The sequence below is a fragment of the Corvus brachyrhynchos genome, unplaced genomic scaffold (genome assembly GCF_000691975.1).
Source record: "Corvus brachyrhynchos isolate BGI_N302 unplaced genomic scaffold, ASM69197v1 scaffold32, whole genome shotgun sequence".
NCBI lineage: Eukaryota > Metazoa > Chordata > Aves > Passeriformes > Corvidae > Corvus > Corvus brachyrhynchos.
The window spans coordinates 7,788,502-7,810,092 of NW_008237919.1; the positions used below are offsets into that span (position 1 = coordinate 7,788,502).

General features: G+C 35.7%; 1 protein-coding gene across 1 annotated transcript in view; it reads left to right on the forward strand.

The window, feature by feature from the left end:
* Positions 1-249: 249 nt before the first annotated feature.
* The window catches only part of SLC16A7 (solute carrier family 16 member 7), a 65,973-nt gene continuing 44,631 nt past the window's right edge, over positions 250-21,591 (forward strand). The window contains exon 1 of the mRNA XM_008632778.2: positions 250-333. The gene's annotated coding sequence lies outside the window, so the exon portion shown is untranslated. The remainder of the gene's footprint in view (positions 334-21,591) is intronic.

Here is a 21,591-nt window from a genome sequence, read left to right on the forward strand (position 1 = left end):
TTTCATTCAGCAAGTTCAACTTCTTTTTCTGAGTAGAACTGTATCATATTAATGTTCTGGTTTGTGGTGAGGATGAATTAGTGGCTTAGAGAGTGAGGTAAACTCAATTCTAGCTTGCTGCATTTCTTTAAGGTTCATATTTGTAAACATTTAGACTGAATATTAGTTTTATTTGTGTGAGTACTCAGACTATCCAGTTGCTTTTTTTTTTTTTGTAGGGCGTATTATACAAAGTTATGGGTCTTTTTCATCAAAACCCTCTTTAAAAAGCTCATCAGAGTGAAATATAATGCTGTGGGGTCTAGTAAGAATATGCACAATTACTAAAATGCTGTAAGTATTCACAAGACTTGCTCCTTTAGTTTGAATACTGAAATACTTGTTGATAATGAGGAAGAAGCTGTAAAACATAGGTTCTTGTTCTTAGGCAGATATTCTTTGATGTCAGGAGACATTTCAGAATGTCAGACTGTATATGTATTTCTGTGAAATGATCTTTGAGTTTAAAAGAAGGGAAATACATAATACAAAAATGGTATTTAATGAATATTAGACCATATCAATTTTTCTAATTTGTAATTTGTGTGCTTAAAAAGGATTTATTACTGAGTTGTCTTTATAAATCACTGTTAATATATTACAAATTTTACTTGAAAGCCTTTTGAAAAGAGAAAAAAATGCATAAAGGAAAAAATTGTCCTATTGAACAATTATGTGTATTTATAGAATTGTACAGGCATTGTTTACACAGAAATTCTAATTATCTGCCAAGTATGAGCTCAAGGTGTCTTGTTGCATCCTGTGAAGTCGTAACACTCTTTGTACACAGTGTTACAGATGATAATGCAAAAAAGCAATATTTCTTAGCCAAATCCTATTTTGTAATCCCCTTTAACCTGCTTTTCCATTAATTTATATTAGCGTCTTGTAATTTAACCCCTGGTGTGAATCTAGCACTACAAATGAATACTGTCTTTGTATAGATAACCTTATCCACAACACTATCTCTATTTTTAGGAGATGAGATGATAATTCTTTATATTGACACACAATGACTAGTTGGGTCAGGGTGAGTTTGCATAGTGGAATGAGCTCCCTACAGTTGTGTCCAGACACCTTGATAATGAGAAGTGGCATGAATGTTCCATTTATTCATTTCTTTCCACTCAGAAGGTCAAAATGAACTGTTTCTCTAAGTTTTAATTTCTGTTTCTCTAAGTTTTCAAATGAGTTTTACCTTTTCACTTTTAAGAAATACTTAATTTGAAAAATCAAAAGAATAAAATTAAATTCTTGGTGTCTATACAAAGTTAAGAGAATGAATAAAAGGTAAATCCATTTCATTGTAAATTGCAAAAACAACAGTCTAATTTTAATGCAGCTTACCTGTTTTAGAAGTCAATTGATAGTCAAAGCTAATGTTACCCTAAAGAAGAATGAGTGAAAGCAATAATCCTTGTGGTGACTGCAACTGATGATGACCTTTTTGCATCTATCATGTTATTAGAAAATTAAATAATTTTCTTCTTCAAGGACAAAACATTTTAAGCTGTCAACAGGTATATCAAGTTCTGCTCATAAAACCTTTCACCTTATCTTAAATAAACAAACAAAAAGAATTTAAAGGACCGACTAATTAATTCTCAACACAAATAACAGATCTGAGCTATAAATGACTGAACTGTTTAAGGAGTTGATAGACAATTTAAGAAGTTCTTTGAATTCTAGGACTTGACTGTGGCTTAAAGCCAGGCCTCCTTTGGAAGACGGGTGCTGCATTAGAATTAGAATTCCTTCTGGATAGCATGTGCTGCAACAGGAAGTCTACCAACCTGTGAGATGGAGCAGCATATTCCCATCTGTTGCTGGCCAGCTGTCCTGTACATCCCCCTCCTTTTCATGAGATCAGCCTGACAGCAGTAGTTATGCTCTTGAGCCATCATGCAGCTGAGCTGCAAACATGAATCACAAGGGGTAGGTGCACTTCACAGTCACTTTCCTGTCTAAAATTTAGTTCTTGGGTGTGTTGGGCTTTCTAGCTTTGACCCAGAAAAATACTTAGCGTTTGTTTGTGTCACTAAATAACTGAGAAGTCTTTTCCTGGAGAGAAGATTAAAAGCCTTGTTAGGACTTGATAATGAGATTTTTTATTGAGGTTTGTTATGGGGAATATTGTTGGAAGAAAGTGCTTTCCAGGTAACCACTGGTTTACAATGCTTGGTAACTAACCAACTGTTTTATATTTCATCAAATATGCCATTGTCTTGTGTCAAGAGAGCTCTCATCACTCTCTCTAAGGACTTATTCCCACATTCACAAATAATAATTACTCTCCCTTTTTCAAAATTATTAATTTTGCAATGTAATTAGGAAATGCTCTGACAGTGAAAATGTGGCAATTCACAGTGTCTTCTGAAATCTAAACCTGTGCAAGCAGGATAAAATGCCAAGAAATACCTCTTAAATGTTTGTTTTGAGATAAAGGGATGGTGACATGGCTGTAAGGATTATTTGAAGAGTAGGATTTCTAAGGAAAGGATAGTTTTGTGTTTGTTATTTCACCCCCCCTGCCCCCACCTCAGGTTTCAAACAAGGTTCAAAGTTTATTTAGGGAAGTATAATGAAATACAATTCACTCCTTGTAGATTTGCCTAAAAACATGCATCATTAAAGAATTTGCTTTATCATTTATTTGAGTAGCTCACCATCCCTGTATTGAGAGAAGTAGCACGTAGCTGTCACCTACTATCCTTCTGTACATCATTTTGTTTTTACTGTGTCGCAGACATAGAGCAGCAAGAATATGTGATTGATGTCATTACATCATCTTTAGATTGAGTGTGAGGAGCCTTTTCTTGTATTTCACTTCATTCTGGGTGTCTATCTGTGGTGGCTGTATCAAGTGTTAATTCATTTTTCCACCCTCCCTCACTGCTGTCAGATTCATTAAAGCTGAAGCGCTTTCCCTGGTTGACAGTAAAAGCCAGGTATGTGTGAAAGAAGAGTATGATATAAATAGATACTGCAAAAAAAAAGGACACTCATTAGATAACATAGTGGGTTTGTCTTGTGTGTTTGCTTTGGAGCCTACACTTCCTTGGGAATGAAGAGATGGAAACATGCTGGTGCAGCCTGGGTACCAAGGCTTGTGGTGGAAGGGAAGCTCCTGGCAGGCTGTGCACTGCAGCCAGCACTTCTAGAACTTAGGAGGTAACTCACACACATGTCTCTGCTGCTGGCTAGCCCTTGCCTGAAGACGTCTGAATTTGGGCACCAGAAAAACTTAATCTAAACTGGAAATGGCAGGTTGATATAACTTCAGCCTGAGGTCATTGTAACTTCAGCTGACAGCCTGATGGTGGTGTGCAACTCAAGCAGTATGTGCTGAGAGTGCATTAGGTCAAGAGAATGAGGTAGAAAAACAAAACTAGAGCAGCTGATCTGGGAAAGAAAGTCTTCTTGAGCCCCTTAGGATCGGCTCTTTTGCATAAAGGTAATGATGGCAGATGTAAAGCCAGGCGGAATCTTGAAAGATGCAGTTGAAAGGCAAAAGAACTGTATCTGATATGAATTACATTATGTGTTATGAAGAATTCTCCATGAGAAGCAGCCAAAATCCCCTTCCTTTTGGTGTTTTCTGGATTAGGACAAAGGGATGGGACTACGAGATAAAAAATCAGCTGTTTTGGGTCATGGTTAGCTAAGTTTATCTACTTCAATGCAGAAGTCCTTAAGCTGGAAGAGGGAAAGCCATCACCCTTCTCCCCGTTATTAAAATCACTAAAGACTGAAAACCAACACTTGATAAAATTTATTTGAAGGAGGGCAAAATTACACTTTCTGCAAATCAGAAGAATAAGCATAGTATGAGGAGGAAGCAATTTTTTTTTTTAATGCACCTTCATGCCCACAAAAGAGGCACTTTAAGGTATTGAATTGAGAAATAAAGAAAAATGGAAAAGAGAGAAGAAATCCCATCTAATGGAATTGGGAATCTTTCAAAAGTATTTTAACCAAAGATGGCATTGCAGACACTTTAAATCACTAATCACAAGCAGACCATTGCTGTACTAAAATAGGGATATAACAAAACAACCTTTTAGGGCTGTTTGGGCTTTTGGGTGTCTACTTCTGTATGTTAAATGGCTTGAATTCATTCTTTTCTCTTTTCTTTTCTTTTCTTTTCTTTTCTTTTCTTTTCTTTTCTTTTCTTTTCTTTTCTCTTTTCTTTTTTCTTTTCACTTTTCAGAGATTAGGAACTGAATTTTAGTATCACTGCAATATATAAAATTACTGGTATGTCCTCAGTTTTAAATTGAGGTAAATTACTCATTTTAAAATGAGTAATTTTTAACATGTAAATAAGAGAAGAGGTGAACAGGGATGTAATTCTGTAGACTAGAAATTTTTGCTTTAGCAAGGTATGCTCTTCATGTATTATTAGGACACAGTATGAAACGCACCATTGGAAAAAAACAGTGAAGTTTTTTGTTTAATATTTTATCTCTGACTTATGAGGAAGACTTTTTATAATGTATGAAAATATTAAAGTTAATTACAGTCTATAAAAAAAAGCATTGTGGGATGCATTGCATCCTTCACATAGAACACATTGTTTTCTGTCCCTCAGTAAGTATTTTATTTGTTCCAAATGATCCCATGATATTAATTTTTGATTTGGCAAGAATGATATAGATCAACAGTATGTACTAACATCTGGCCACATAGTGCAGCTGAATTAGTTGTGTGATAGCAGTAAGAGAAGAAAATGGCATAGAAATATACATAATTTTAGGCTCAAGGGCCCAGTATTCTTGTGTAATGCTGATTAAACAGACTGACAAAGCAGAAACATTTTAGGTATGGGAAAAATACCATTAGTTCCAAAATAAAAGTTACTGTAATTCAAGCAGTTGGTGCAAACAGAGGAAAATAGTGCTCCAAGTCCTGTGTGCAATCAAATCATGCTGTAAGGCTCATGATTTGGGTATTGTAGGATTGAAATAGAAGATTTGAAGAGAAATTACAGAAGCAAGTCCTTCACAAATAGAAGCATTCTACATACCACAGAACATAGAAATAGAACAATGACAGAAGTGCAGCTTCATCAGTTATTGCATCTATATCAGATGAGTCACCAAATTGCTTCTAAAACCTGGGGTAACAGTTGATATCTATTCTTGGGGAATATTTAATTTCTAGCAGGTTGCTGAAGGGCAATTTATAAGTTCACAGAAAAGTACATATGCATTAATTTCCTTATGATACTAGGGAAATGTATTTTTTAGCTAAATGTAAATTCCTCATCCTTCTTTCCCTGCTACCCATAATATTTAAGAAGTTGGAAATATTTTTCCTTGTAAATAACTGTCCTCATGTCTGTATCATGATGGCTACATGTACGGGCCAGGAAAAACAGATGAAAAAACATTGCTGATGGATCTGAGGGTAATTTTAAGCTACAGAGTTAGCTCTTGGCTTCTGAGATACCTTGCTGTGGTATCTCAAAATGGCAGGCAAGCAAGAGGTGTTCTTTTGCACAGAGGCTTACTTCCACTATTTCCTCATTTCTTACGAGGCCGGTGTCAGAACTTGCTTTGAAAGCACTGCTTGTTTATTTTTTCATGGTGAGTACTACAATTTCTGAAGTATGTTTGACTCTATAATGAACTGGAAAGAGGATTTTTCTTAACCTGTAGCCTGATTTAGAAGTGCCTAAGTACTGACATTTAGCCACTTGTTAATCTTTTGTTGTACAGTATGAACAGTGCAAATGTGATTCTGCCTGCTCAGAACTGAAAAGGTATGTCCAACATTAGAAGTGCTAGATTTTCATAGACAGTATTTCTGGGAAGAGATGTCAGGAAGAAGTCTTGACAGCATTACAAGTTATAAAAATAATTTGCATTACTTTAATATTGCTGCAAAGTTACCTGTTGCTATATCAGCACATTTCCTCAAAATTCTTTGTACTTATTTTAATCTTTTTATCTCCTATTCTTTACTGATTTATTTTCACCTTGACTTCTCTTTCATCAAATTTGCACATTTCTATATAAAAATCAGAAATGCCTTATCTGTTTAAACAGGTATTGGGATAAAGTGTTTCATGGAAGTCTCAAAGGCACATACAACTTTTTCAGTTTATGATCACCCTAACATATTTATGAATAGACAACCAACTTTTTTTCTTTCCTATGCCCTGTGAGGATGAAGTCCATTAAGGATAATGGATTGATGCTATCATGATATAATAATCAAATATCAATACATTTTTCAAGCCTCAAGCTTGCTTTACAAATTCCTCGTTTTAGCATTTAACATGATGTGCATACCTGTATTACTAATAAAAATAATTTCATTGCTGAATTAGTGTAATCTACAGAATAACAAACAGTCGTGAAAATAATTAAAAGAAAAGCAGTAGGCCCAGCTTCAGGGAAGCAATTATTTACTGTGACTTTCCTTTCAACTTTTGTCATGTGTGGTTTTCACAAGGTTTCTTTTTGTGCCGTTGCCATAATAACAGCATGTATGTTGTTGGAAACCTCAGGCTGTATTTGTCACAGGCACACCATGCAAGTAGGAAAATTGTACTTAAGCCGTGCTGTAGTACAGCATGCCTTGGTTCATTTATCTGGATTCAGGTAGCTGAGGGTGGTTCAGCACGTTTTCTGTTAGTATAAAATTTACTTCTGTGTCACGTTTGATGGATCATTAATTACTCTTGTCAGGTAGAAGCAAATGGTTTTGTAGTGTAAGTCCTGCAACAGGTTTTGTAGGATGTAGAGTTATTGCTGAGCTTATGTGGAATAGAACTAAAATAAGTCTGGTTTTGGCTTGCTTTTATACCTTTTAACATAATTTTCGATATTTCTCACTATGCTTTATTTGCCTTGTTGGTCATGTTTCATAAAATACTACATACCATGTGTGACATGCTTAAATTGGTTTTGCTACAAGTAAACCAGTGCCTTGGGTATCAAATACTCTGATCCTATTCTTCATTTGCATTATCAAGGTGAAGTTTCATATATTTACTTGAAAGGAAAATTTCAGTTTTGAAATTGAAAAGTGAAATGAACATCATGGCTACTTAACAATTTCTGATTTAAGAGATAATTTTTAAATACTTGGTCAGTGTCTTGCATACATGGAATCACGTTTCTATTGCCTTACATCCTAACTACACCATGTTACTTTGCAGAATGTGTTTTCTACAGTTTCTGAAAATAAGTCTTTTTTTTGTCATGACATGAGTTGAACACTCAGATACCGAGATTCATTTAATAACTAGTTAATTTAAAAAATAATTTCTGAGTCCTCACTGAAAGCTCAACAGTTGTAAGCATTTTTTTTCTACAGAACCTTCTTTAAACATTTGCATGCACAGATGAGACAGGCATGCTTCAAACAGAGAATGAATCTGGAGAATTAATTCAACAGGTTTTAAAATCATATTGATTTTGTTTGTTTACCTGTTTCAAGCAGTATTTTTTCTTCAACAACTTTGACATCAACATTAATATTTCATATGACTTTTGTCTCAGACAAAAATGTTGGGGAAAAAACAAATCCAATGCCCAAGTTTCATACAGATTTAATTGCTGGAAACTGCTATTAAAAGAATCTGTGAAAAGTTTTGCATAATTTTGTTCCAATAATAAAGACTGGTTGTTTTTTTACCTTCGTCTCCCTCTGCCATGTGTAACACTTCTGAAATTGGGGAAAGACAAAAGGGTTTATGGTAGATATTCCTATGCTCTGACCCTAGTTATTAATTCCTCTGATATTCCTCCCTAATTTGGTTCAGGATCTGATTGTTCGAGGTAAAATCCAACTTTGCTGCTGTGTTTCCTTCATTGTAGCTGATCTGTGGCTGTGCTCATACTAGTCTGTTGCCCATCAGTATTTTGGAGATGCCCATGCATCTGTATATCTCGCAGGCAATAAGGAATCTGATAATTGCAGAGAAGGAACTGGGTTTATGCTGGATGCCAGGAAACAAACTAAAGAGTAAGAAAACCATTACAGAGAATAAAACTTAGTTTATATTTGCTCCTAAATCTAGTGTTTAATTAGACTGCTTGATGAAGAAAGTATCAGCTATTAAATATCCCTGAAATTCTGTGTTGATAAATTTTTTCACATAAAACCCAGCAGTTTTGCCCAGTTGGCCATATTGTTTCCTAAACCTGTTGAATGATTTCACAGTTGAAAGCTTTTCGGCATGGCAGTTCTTCTCCAGAAATGGCATGTTGTTCTGTGCTGGTCAGCTGAGGTGAGAATGGCTACTGGAAAATGTGCTTCAGGGGGTCAGCAAGCCACAAATAGTTTTCTAAAATACCTATGACTGTGCCATAGCGTGCAAAAGAAAGATGCCTTTAATTTTGTGTGAAAGCACAGAATTTATACCTGGCTTGACTAGAAAAGCACAGAAAGAAAAAGGCAACTGAACACCACAGAGAGATGCAAACCCTGCTGAGAGGGGAGAGTCGAGTACTTCTTTTCTATGAAGTGTGTAAGCTTATACATGTTACTGAGCCTGCCCACATTTTCTTGCATAATACTTTCCACCTCCTTGCATGACTTAACTCAGAATATAGTACAGGCAGGGTCAATGAGGGTGAACCAAAAGCTCTGGTCATGAGGCTAAAAGGTGACCTTGTTATGCTGTGATGTCAAATCTCAGCTGAGGCCTCCTGAGAGATCCTTGAGTCGTGAGCACAAATACTAAAATATTAGAGAAATAAGAGACTGTTTAAATAAGAAAAATGTGATGATGAAATCAAGCCTTCAAAAAATGTTATGTATGCGTTGCTAATACCTCAGAATGCTTTCCTGTTTTGTTCATGGCAGTTTTTTTTCTTTTTTATGAGTAGATTCAACTTTGCACAGAAAAATGCTAATCTGCTCCTCTTTCTGTATGTGTCTTTCAAACAAGGACTTGCTCAAGCTGCAGAATGCAAACAGGCACTAGCTTGACTAGTGCTGAATATGTGGACTTTGCATGTATGGTTTCAGCTAAGTGATGTGTAACATGAAAGCCAGCATTGATTTCAATTTTTCCAGTCATTCAGTACATTTCAGGATGAATGTGAAACTGGACTTTTTTTACAGATTTCTTCTTTCATTTGCAATAAATAAAAGGAAAAGGTGCTTGCTATGTTACCATTCCAGATTTTCAAAATCAAGATGTCATATTTTTCCAGTAGAACAACTTGAATATTGGATTTCCACATGACCCACTGAAGATGAAATCTGTTTTGTTCAGAATAATCAAGAATATATATTTCTTTGCCTAGGAAAAATAACGTGGGATGAACTGCAGAGTGACTGTTGCTAGCATACAATCAAATTAACACCGCTACTAGGCTTCACTCACTTGCAATTAAAAGTGTGATTGGCATTGAAATTACCAAGTTTTTACTGAAGACAAAGGGGAATATTTTTTCAAAGACTAAAGTACTGGCTTTAATCTGTAATGGTTTCACATATCACTAAAAGTTCTCACCTGAAATGTTGGCTTTAATGCTTTTTGTCTCTTTTTCAGCTAAACCCAGACTTGTTTACCCTGCAAAGTATATGCATCTATAATTCTTGAATTGAGTGTACTAGACCAAATAAGAAAGTTGCATTAAAAAATACAGGAGTTTTATGATTTTGGGGCAGCTGGGGGTGAAGTTTGTATGCTTTTTGTAGCTTTTATTTTATTTTATTTTATCTGATTTCATTTGGAAGAGAGAAAGCAGTTTCTGAAATAACCTTTTCTCCATTGAGGTAAGGTTATTTGTATAAACAAACCATTGATGGCTTTTCATGAATAAGGGAAAATAAATACATTACAAAAATGTGAATTTTGGGATTCCCCACTACCACTCTCATTTTGGAAAGTTTTCTGCAGATACTATTTTTTTTATGTTTCCCTTGATTGTTCAAGAGAAACTTCATTGTCTTACAGCATTCTGAACACATAGATTCCCCTGCCTACCTGCAGACAGCCTGCCTGTTGTTTTTTAATCTTTGACACCACTCTGGTGGCAGTGCCACAGCAATAAATGCTTTAAAAATGCAGATAAATTAAGTAAGCTTTGACAGTGATCTGTGCAAAAGGCAGCTTCAAAGGGCAAAAAATAATACAGACCTTGCATTGAGTAGAATACATAGGCTCCCACACCTAAAACTGAATGAGGAAAGAAGAAGCTGATAGACAATACATTCTGTAACAGCCCCCCTCATCACTGAATTCCCACAATGGCCAAAACAAAGATAACACCACCAATTACATATATATATATACAATATATATATACACTTAAACTGTGAGGTTTTCACAGTTGGGGAAAATGGTCTTTTTTGTTATTTGCATTGGAGACGTGTATTTAACCAGATCTCATAATCTCATCATCCTTTAATTCACTACAATAAAGTTTGGATACAGAAAGGAGTATAAGTTTTATATGTAAGCTTGGTATATGTTTCATACATACATGGTAATAAAAATAAAAATACATGTAAACTCTAGTAATCAAAACTTCAAAAAATTGCTGTGAGGGTCCTTAAATTTTTTTTCCTAGTTGACTTACAGGGCTAAAGTTCTGCTTCTAGCATGGTCAGAAATGCCCCAGCTTTAATTATACTAGATGTCTTGCTCCTGTTGGGTCTATTACATAAAGAATGAGGTCATTGTTTAAGTCAGGACTGTTCTGCATTTTAGAGACTACCTGCCTAATAGGGAGCCAAGACACCGTTGGATTTTTTAAGACACTGGTACTTCTTTTTTAGGCACTTGCACAATAATTAGGACATTTCTTAATGTTTGCTTTCTATGCAAGAAGATTCTAGCCAGTATCTTTTCCCTTTCTGTAGCAGTGGGAGTTGCCCGGTAGCCCACAGTGTCAGCTTCCTAAGATCTGGATGGTACAGGTCTCACTGCGCTGGGCAAAGCTCTTGACCCACTAGGTGGTCTGTGCACAAAGGCAGAGGCAAGAAGGAAGAGGAGGCTCCAGTATAGCATCCAAGGCCGTTTACTGCCCTCAGGGGAACCAGGGACTGAAAAGCTCCAAACAGGCAGTTACACAGGATTTTAAAGGAAGGTGGGGCAAGGGGCAGGAACAACTTCAGGGCCAATAGAAGAAGTGAAGGGGAGGGGTCACAGGCGGGGCTGTACACAGCTACCCAATGAGAGCAAGCTTGGGGAGGGGAGAAATTCAAAGGGACCAATGGGACATTGAGGGGTGAAGAGCTTTCTAGAAAAGGGGAGGAGAAAGGGGTGGTATATATGGAGGATTGACAAACTGAGCAGGGCATATACAATGCTAAAAGGGGAGGGGAAACAACAATCTGATTGACAACATTTTAATTTGGGACAAATCATGTATGGGAAAAAAGAGGACTTCGCAACACCTTTCAGGAGAGAATTTTAATTCTGAGACTATTCAGGAGGACATTCTCAGTTGATCTTGATAAAATTGTTCTATTTTGAAGAAAATACTCTCATATTCCTTGGCTGCTGAAAATACAAGTACTAGCAAAATGTACCCTGAGCAGGAAAAATTGCCGCTTTGGAGGATATGTAGACTTTAAGTTTTCTTGAAGGGACTGCCTTTCCTCTACAGGTGTTAGACAACTGCAGCCAACAAGCTTGCAAAGGTCTTGAGCCTAAATGTTTTGTTTGGAATACAAATGGATGTATACATGTTATTAAGGTCTTTGTTAAATTGATACATGAAAGTCTTGCCTAAAAGTACAAGAAAAGTTTGATGCAGAATGAGAGAATGGGTCCAGGTCACCAGAAACCTAAGTCATTGCCTTGACTGGAAGACTGTGCTTATATGTTAGGTACAGTTAAAAATAGTCAGGTGTATACTTAATATTATTGGTACACTCACAAGTACAGATGATGAGAAATTCATATTAAGATGAAAGAAAAAATGAAGTGAAATTTATGAAAAAGCAAGAATTTTCAAAAAAGGAGGAATTAAATGTGTCAGTCAACTTGATACAAACTAATCAGCTCATACCGGAGTGTAATTATGTTACAAACAGAAAGAAAGAGCTGATGTACACCTTCAAAGACTCAGTACATCTCTCTGCTCCGTGTTTCCTGTGCTGGGTACATCAGCCTATTAATAAAATAAACATTGTTTTTCAGAAAGGCTGCATATTTTTCACTTTCAGCTACTCAGCATTGATGTCCAGATAAAACAAAAATCTACGACCAATTATTATATTTAAATTTATCTTTATGCACATTCTTCTGTGAGGTGTAATATTCTGGAATGGAGGTAATAATTCTATTTTGGATAATGATTTGTTAGTAAAATACATCTTTCTTTGTCATTGATATGGATAAAGACTCCATCTCAAATTGTATGGGAGCCATTTTATGTCAGTCCCATGATGCAAATATGCCCTAGAGCCATCTTTGCTGTGCTTAAATAAGCACTTTATTTCAAGTGCTTTATTGGCAATTACCAATGATTCTGTAGTTACTTGGCAGCAAATGGCAGTGTGATACTGCATTATTTTACATCAGAGCAGGTATGTAGGATATATTATAGTGAATAAACCATCACTTTGCTCTGTTAACAGACGAAAAAAATTCTTAAAGTAAGGTGTAGCTATGCATAACTTCATCATAAAGACTTGTAGATATATTGGGTATGTGAAAGACATAATGATAAGTTTGGGGGTTTTTTCTTATGTGATTGTGAGAGGCCTGAGTACAACCTTTTTGTTTAGCTTATGTCAACATCATTACTATGGCTAAGTAATTTTCACAATTTTGAATGATTTTTGACATTATATAATCATTATTGACAAAGGATATTGTCCTATTTCACTGTCTTAGGTTTTTAGAGAAAGATACTGTTTATAAAGATTTTCTTTCAAACTGCGTTAACTTGTAAATATGTTTTTATCATAATCATCAAAAAAACATGACACTAAATAATTCCACAGTATTTGCATTAACTTATTTTCCAATGAACCTTGGAGGCATTCCTCATGCAGAAACCAAAATACAGTGAATTTCAGTGAATGATATAAAAGTGTTGACGAGGTTGACCATGGGTGATTCAAGGCTCAGATAATGGACAGAATAGCCTTTTACAACACTGACTTAGAAGCAACCCATAGCAATGAGAAATGCAGACAGATGTAGTATTTTCTTCTAGAAGGTGTTTTTTTCTTGATATTTAAGAAATCAGGATATAAGGCAGTACTTGTGCTCGAGGCACGAGCTCTGGCGTGCCCCAGGTCAGAGAGAGCCCAGCTGCGTTACTTCTGTGCGTCGCTGAAGCGACTTCGGCATCAGGAAAAGAGCTGCTGGCTGGGCTAGCTCGCTGGCTTCTCTGCAGAGGGAACACGGCAGGAGCCGATGGTATCAGCTCATGTTAGCTCAGAGACAAAGGAAGAGAGAGGCTGTTCTGGTCTGGCTTCTAGCAGGTTTATTGCTAGAAGTTTCGCAACCTGAACAAGCTCGGAAGGCTGGAATCCGAGAGAACCAGAGAACAACCGAGAAACCGGGAATTTTCCCGAACCGGGGGAGGCGGCTTGGACTTGGGCACTGCCCAGGGGGTGCGGCTTAAGCTTCTGAGCCGCCCCTCGACCCACCCTCTGAGTCTGCTCTTTGGGAAACTCGATCCAGGGGAGGGGCTGGGATTGATTGGCATCATGCTGCCCCAGCCCCTCAGTGGGATGGGTCACAACAAGAAGGAGAAACGAGAGCTTTTTTAAAAAAACCAATTTATATTAGGTGATCATGATGGGTCACAACAACAAGGAGAAACGAGAGCTCTTTTAAAAAAACCAATTTATATTAGGTGATCATGCCACTGGTCTGAAACACGTCTGCTTAGCATGAATTAATGAGTAATCACTCAGTCTTAACCTTGAATCTACTGAAGCATTGCTTTAGCTTTACATGAAATTTTATCCTATGTGCCTCAAAGGAGGTGACTGCTTTGTTTAATATATTTTTTTCCTGGATCACAGAAGGCATGCAACTTCAGATGACAGGAGTGCTGGTTTGATTGGTTTTGTATTTATGTTTTCTTACAGGGCTTCTGGTCACAATTTTGGTCAAGTACTCTTACTAAGAACTATATTGTAGGTCTGGTTTTGGCTTTTCTAATAGTACAAATTCAGTATAACAGAACAAATATTCTAAGTGCATTCTATTTTATATCTAAGAACAATTCAATTATTAGAGTACTTCTTCTGTTTAAAAACGTTTAATCTTTGTTTTTGTGGGACAACCTTCCAGATCAGAAATAATTTTCAAATCCAAATGAAGTTCAAGGGAGCTTTTTTTTTAACTTCAGTGAGCACTCATGTTTTATTTTGAAGGAGGTAGATACATAAACATCCACTTGTTAGAAACCACCACCTACCTGCATGTTCAAATGTGGGGTGTGAAAAGTGTCAACAGTACTTAAAAGTTCACCATCATTCAAAATCAGATTTTTGCATTACATCTTATTGCTCTTCTGCTCTGCTTGTACTGGTGTGTAAGGTATGGAATCCCCACTCTGTCTTTTCCAGAAATAACACTGAAGAAGTCTGTATTAGAAAACATTTTATTCACTTACATTCAGAATTTGTACATCATGTTTACATTTCTATTTTTTTTCCTTTTAATAGTTATAAAAAAATCTATGAACTGGCATATGAAAAAATAGTTTTATTTAGGGATGGTGCTAGAAAAAGGTGATGGTTTTCTTTTGATTGGTGGAAATTAAACAGTACTTTGTGTTAATTTACCATTTAAAATATTCTCAGCTATCATGGGTAGTAATAATACCTATTTTGTTATGCATATTGACTGGGAATGTATGCAAGAATACAGCTAACCCTACAAAGCAGGTTTGGGTCTGATGCAGAACAGATAGAAGCTAGAGCCAATTGAAAGACTCATAAATAGCCAGAGCTAGATGACATCTCATGCACTCCCACCTCAAAATCCTGTTTTGTTTTGCAGAGGAGTTACTGCTTTACTCACATTTTGAAGGTGAAAACAACACTCTTTACTTCATCTTTTTGCTCTCTGACATTTTCTCTGGAAATCTGAACAGGTGCATTCTGTTACTGTCCTTTTTCACTTCCTAAAAATTCAAGATTTATCAGTGCTTCATCTTTTAACAGACATCTTTATTATGCAGGGGCCAATCACACTTTTTCCTACAAAAGCCAAATGAAAAACTCTGTGCATTGAAATTTCATTCCATAGGTGCTATCATCTACGTGCTTTTTACCATTTCCTGAGATGCACAGGCAGAAACCCTCAAATATGTTTTTCCATCACATGCTTCTTTCATCATATAAAGGGTGTAATAAATGCATGTGGTGTTTTACAGACATGGTTTTTGGATGACTAAGTTATATTAGGGAAAAAGGAAAGAAACAACCCATGCTTTTTCTACACATAAAAGCCATACAGATTTATTTGGGCCTCATTCGGGCAGAGTTTGTTTTACACAATGGTTCTTTTCTCATATAAACATTTTGTTGACTGATGAATCTCACAATGCTTAACTTCAAGGGAAGAAAAGAAAAAGGACAGACACAAATTCCATGTTTAATATTCAAATTGTAAAATGTCACGAAAATGGAATAATAATGCTAAGATTGAATAGCAAATAGGTATTATGCTTGAATCAGATTACAACAATAACAACTTCCCCACAGGAACACCTCATAGTGTATCTAGTAATATTTTGAGAGGTAAGAGAAGTATTGAAAAATCTGTTTGGAGAAGAATCTGCAAAGAAACAAAGTTGTAGTTAAACCCAGTCATCCCAGAAGGTAGTGATTGTTTCATCTGCAGCTATTGACTGAGAAAGGATCTAGCTAAATAAAACTTGAATGGAGTTCAAATCCATTTATTCCCCTTTGAAGTCAGTTGGGCTGTATGTGAAAGTTTATGTATAGGAAGTGTATGCATAGTCTATGCATACTTATGCATAGGCAGATAATAGTTTAAGACTTCCGTGAAAATAAGTAAAAGAGATGTCTTTAAAGACTTTAGCAAAACACATAAACTCCAGAGTTGTTTTGTACACAAAGAAGAATATTATTGTCTTGAAGACTGAAAGTGGTCTTCAGGGGACTATAATGCTTAGGCTCTGAATCCCAGCATTGTATTGCTTTCTCAAGGAAAAACCTCGAGATTTACACAACTCCACTGCCACTTCTTTTTCTTGTTATCAAGACAAAATGAATAGGTGTGTGGAGTGTGCTGTACGTGTTTTTATGCGTTACAAATAATTTTGTATATAGAAAGTTTGGCTAAACTCTTATGAGTCCATTGGCCTTCAGTAGAACTCATGAACAACCAAACGTGTATCATGAACAACCAAACGTGTATATATCTGCTTTTTACAAGGAAAAACACAACTCAGTGTTTTGCCTCTGAACTGATGAAACTTCTGTCCTGAAAGGGACAGTAGACTCATTTCTTATATTGATGTGCTCATTGCCCTACAGTGGATATGGTTTGCTCTTGATTTATTAAGCTTCCAGATAAATGTAGCTTAACTAGTGTCTTCTGTGAACATTTTTTCCTGTGCCCTTTTGCTAATTGGGAGGATGCAAATGCCACAGAGATCTTTTTATTTCTTGTCTCATTTGATATATATTTTTGTAAACTCTACTACTGTTTCTACATAGCTATTATAGTCAATTTTTGAGGATTTTAATTCTATTCTAGATACTCAAGAATGAGAATAAGGAGTGTTATGTTATCTCAGTTTGCAGAAAAATAATCTGAAGTGTAAAGCTTTTCTTGTGATGATGCAGAAATGTAAAAGCTGATGCTTGTGGGTCTGTTTACATAGGTATGACTTTGGCAAAGAGGGGTTATGTAGAGCAAACCATTTTGGTACATGGGAGAAGTTTCACAGTTAAGAGTCCAGCATAACTCAACAACAATGAATCTTGTAGTGGATTTATCAGGTTGCTTTTGAGCAATGAAGCAATGCTACCCCATATTCTCTGTCAAGCAAAATGAGAAATTTGCTAGCTAAAACACAGCTAATGCATTAGCAAGTTCATATCCTGTAACTAACAGGCTGTTGCACTTCAGGGCTTCATCTTTCAGGTCTACCTTTTGGGTCTGCAACCCAGGCAGTAGCCTGTTTTGATTGTGCATAGTAAGAAAAAGAGTTCCTCTTAACGTTTGAAAGGAGCACTTTCCTACCAGCCTGAGATAGCTGGTCAAAAAGCTTATGTTCCAAAAGGCTTATGTTTCTCATTGTAAATGAAATGGAAAATAGATGGTATCAACTTAAATCAATGGTGCTGGGAATAAATGGAAAATCTATAATGGGAAATTTGAATATGGAAAATATGACCAAAAAATCAGGAAAAAATCGATTTCTAGGTTCTTCAGAAATTCTTGATGTCAGCATGAAAAGGGAGGGTTTTCAGAAAGATCTAGCACTTCTCATACATCCTTCAGTGGTTGGTCATCTCTTTGAGTGTATTGACAAGCACCAAACAACTTTTCAGTGCCATTGTGCCAGAGCAGAACCATGGCTTTCATGCATATGTTCTGGGTATTCTATGAGGAGTTAGTAAATGGCAGAGTAAAAACATTGCAAATTATACATGTATAAACAATATGATTTACATAAAATCCTTGATAAATTCTAAAGCCTGTTGAAAATTAGTTGAAGGTTGTTTTTGCTGTAGCATTGTAGAACTGTTCTCTAAGAGGTGCAGCAGTGTGTTGTACTCTTTGGGTGTTGTGTACTTTCTGTGTTAGGAAAAAGTGTCCTCTTTAATAATCAAGAGAGGTTTTTTGATCTCCCCATGTTCAATTTCTTACAATGGGTGGAGGAGTACGTGTCAGAATTTGATCAAACCATCTTGGTCTTTAAAGTTGTTTTGTATATATATCAGCAGGTCATCTCATTAACACTTGGACAAAGTACATAGTAAGTTTGTAATTAAACATCCTCTTCCTTCCCATGGAAATCAAATACAATCATAGCTTCTTCCTTCCCTGTATTTATTTATGTTATAATATTGCCACTACCTAAATTATATTAGTTTTGGTACATACTTCAAATGAATATTTTTATCATCGTGTTGCAGACTGGACAAATAAACATCATATGTGTACTTATTTTGTGTAGCACCATGCCATGATACTCAAACAGAGCCAAGTTGAATCAATGGGATACTGAGCTAACACAGCTTTTCTGTTTCTACTAGCCATATTCAGTCATCAAGAGACGGCAAGTGTATCTGGTATCTGTGTATACTACACTGTCCCACGTAAATGTATGCCTCCCCATTTGTGTAGCAGTTTGCTCAAAGTTGTCGGTTATTAAATAGGAGTAGACTTTCTTTTATGATCTCTTACCAGCATAAATGTCAGCATAAGACAGGCTGAAAGTTGAGTGGGCTGGACATAGCTGTTAACTTCGATGATAGGTGGTTAGAGAAGTTAGATTCCCCTGCACAGTCCTCAAGGTGCTATTACCATCTGATTTCTGCGCTGAAGAAATGGCAACTGCATCTTCAGGGATGGCTCCCAGTTGGTCCCAAGCATGAGCACCATGTTAGCATACCTGTGTGATTATCTATTTGCCAGGAACTGGAAACAGTTGGAGAGGGGAACATACCTTGCTGTCACGTGTTGCTTTTTCAGAGCCATGGCTATCACTGGTCATGAAACGAAAATTAATGAAAATTAGTGTCTCTGGCTTGAAAAAACTTTCAGTTAGACATCTCTATGAGGAAAATGTTGACGTTGTACAATTCTTCCACTTTGATTTGCAAAGCCACATTGATTTAGTACTAAAAATGCTTTTCTTTTTTTCCTCTTTTTCTTTCTTTCTTTCCTTATTTCCTTCTTTCCTCCTTTTCTTCTTTCTTTTTCTTTCTTTCTTTCTTTCTTTCTTTCTTTCTTTCTTTCTTTCTTTCTTTCTTTCTTTCTTTCTTTCTTTCTTTCTTTCTTTCTTTCTTTCTTTCTTTCTTTCTTTCTTTCTTTCTTTCTTTCTTTCTTTCTTTCTTTCTTTCTTTCTTTCTTTCTTTCTTTCTTTCTTTCTTTCTTTCTTTCTTTCTTTCTTTCTTTCTTTCCTTCCTTTCCTTCCTTGCTTTCCTTGCTTTCTTGCTTTCTTGCTTCTTCCTGCCTTCCTTCCTCTCTTGCTGCTAACCAAATATGTAACCTAATATGTTTTAGTAATTCCAGAACAACTTTTGGATTAATCTACTTTTTGGCTATGTTTTGTTTGGAATCAGTGGCTCACATTTTAACTTTCACTGGCAGAAAGAGGTCACACATTAAGCCTTTACAGGCACAGCTGAATCAATTGGATTTTTCAGTTTCAATTATCTGTATGTTTTTAGTTTTATTTTATACAAATAGATGGCATACTTCCTCTACTCTAATACAACTTTTAAAATCTGTATTAACTGAACAGCTTCTTATGACCTAACTCCTGGGGAGGTTTTTAAACTGGGTACTCAGAATAGCAGAAATTTTGCTGCTTTTTCAAGATGCAGTGGTCCCCAAGTAATTTCTTTTTTAAAAGATATTTTCCTCATTGTAAATTTTGGTAGTTCTGCCCTTTTCATTTTTGCCTGATTTACTTATATTTCTATAAAGTACATAAGATAACTGTAGCTTTGCTAAAAGATGATTTATAATTCATTAGCTTTCCTAGTTCACACTTCTAAAAGACTATGTCATCAGAAGCATTCCTAAGTTTGCCCATTTTACTAGTAATAGAGAAAAATTTCTTAAACTAGTAACAATTTCCACACTGGCCGGAATAAATGAAATGTGACCCCTGTATAAACTTTTGCAATCTGGAGTTGTTTTCCAGCCTTGGCCTGTTATATATTCCCCGTCATATGCTCTTAGGAAAAAAATCCAGATCAGTTTACTTCCTATTATATAATCTAAGTAGTTGTCACTGAGGCTTAAGCATTAGTAACTATTTCCACCCATGGGAGTCATGTGTTGCACGAGAATAGAAGAAAAATATTTTCCCAGTATGTGTGAGATGATTCTTTCAGGCCAGGATTTAGACAAGTGGTGGGACATATACAAAAAACCCACTGGGCCATAATGCTGGAGCAGAGAAGACAGCCAAGGGTTGGATTCTAAGTGCAAGAGTCCAGAGTAACTTTCATAAAATTTACAGGAATTAATGTCAGCAGAATTTCAATTGGAATCTATTGAATCTTCCTAATGTCAAATATTCAGCTCACAGATGAATGTGAATATTATCTTCAGCAATAAATGAATTAAATATTTCCACCTCCAAATTACATGTTTATGTAAAAAGATGCAAATTTAGATTTTGAAAATATTAGGTGCAGCCTAAGTATAGGTTAGCTTTTCCCATAACTGATATTTTTTCCTGCAACTTAGTATTGAGAGAATGGTATTAAAATGAGTATCTGTTATTATTGATAATGGAAAATCTGCTGCTTTAGAAAGATTTTGCTGTTTATTTATCAAAAAAATGTGCAACAGCTGTGCAGACAACTCCATTAACACTGACTTGAAACCTTAGTTCTTCCATTTATAAAATATTACAAATGCATGAATATATAACCTTGCTTCCAAACATCAGAACTCTTCAAAATATATATCAAGCATACCATTCCAAATTTACATGACTTCTGTTATTCTGGGAAGTCTTCTTTTTAAAACATTTATTCAGTGTGAGTTTTGGGGAAGATGAGTGTGCTGATGTAGTTGAAAGGCTAATATTACCAAAAAAATGTTCAATATTGGTGTAAAAAGAGTTAAAATACCAAGGATCTGTAAGTTTTAAAGCTGGTAACTACCATACTTAAATATGAGAGAGTAGTGCTAGAATTTGAGAGATGGTACAAGTGGTTAGAAATTAATTAATAAGTTTATCAATACTGTTGCAGTGTAGGGAGCTAAGACTTTGACTTATAAAGGAAAGTTTAGCTAAGCTTATTAAAACTAGTTCTTTAATGGCAGAAGAAAGTTCTGGGTTGCATTTTGTTGAAAGGTTGATTAGTTTGGTGGTTTGTTTTTTTTTCAGGTCTGCAGAATTTTTTATCAACTTCAATCAACTTATTGTTATATCTGATTAATTCTTCAGACTGGATCACTGGCATTTTAAATTTAGCCATCAACAGTTCATTTCAGTGTGCTTCAATTTGAGTGGAGTGACAACCTCTTTAGGTTAGATATTCTATTGACTGTGTTTTCGCAGTAATTAAAACAGAACTGTAATCACTTCAGTTGGAATTCATTTCACTTAACTCTAGTCGTCTAGGTATTGAGTTATCCAGAGTAAGCCAGTCATATAGGTTTCCCTTAAAATCAATGAAAAAAGGTAATAAAAGAAGACATGATGAATGGAAGTCCAACTCGTGACTGTGACTGTGAATACAGATAATGATTTCCCAGGAGAATGTGGCAGCACAACAAAAGAAGTTTAAAATAAAAAACAACTAAAAAACCAAACCCACCAACAAAAATCAAATTAATTATAAATACTGCATTAATATTAGTTTTGACAAATTACATTAGTCATCTCACTACTGACTCAGCAATGCTGCAGATCTGATTTCAGTGATGTAACAATTCCA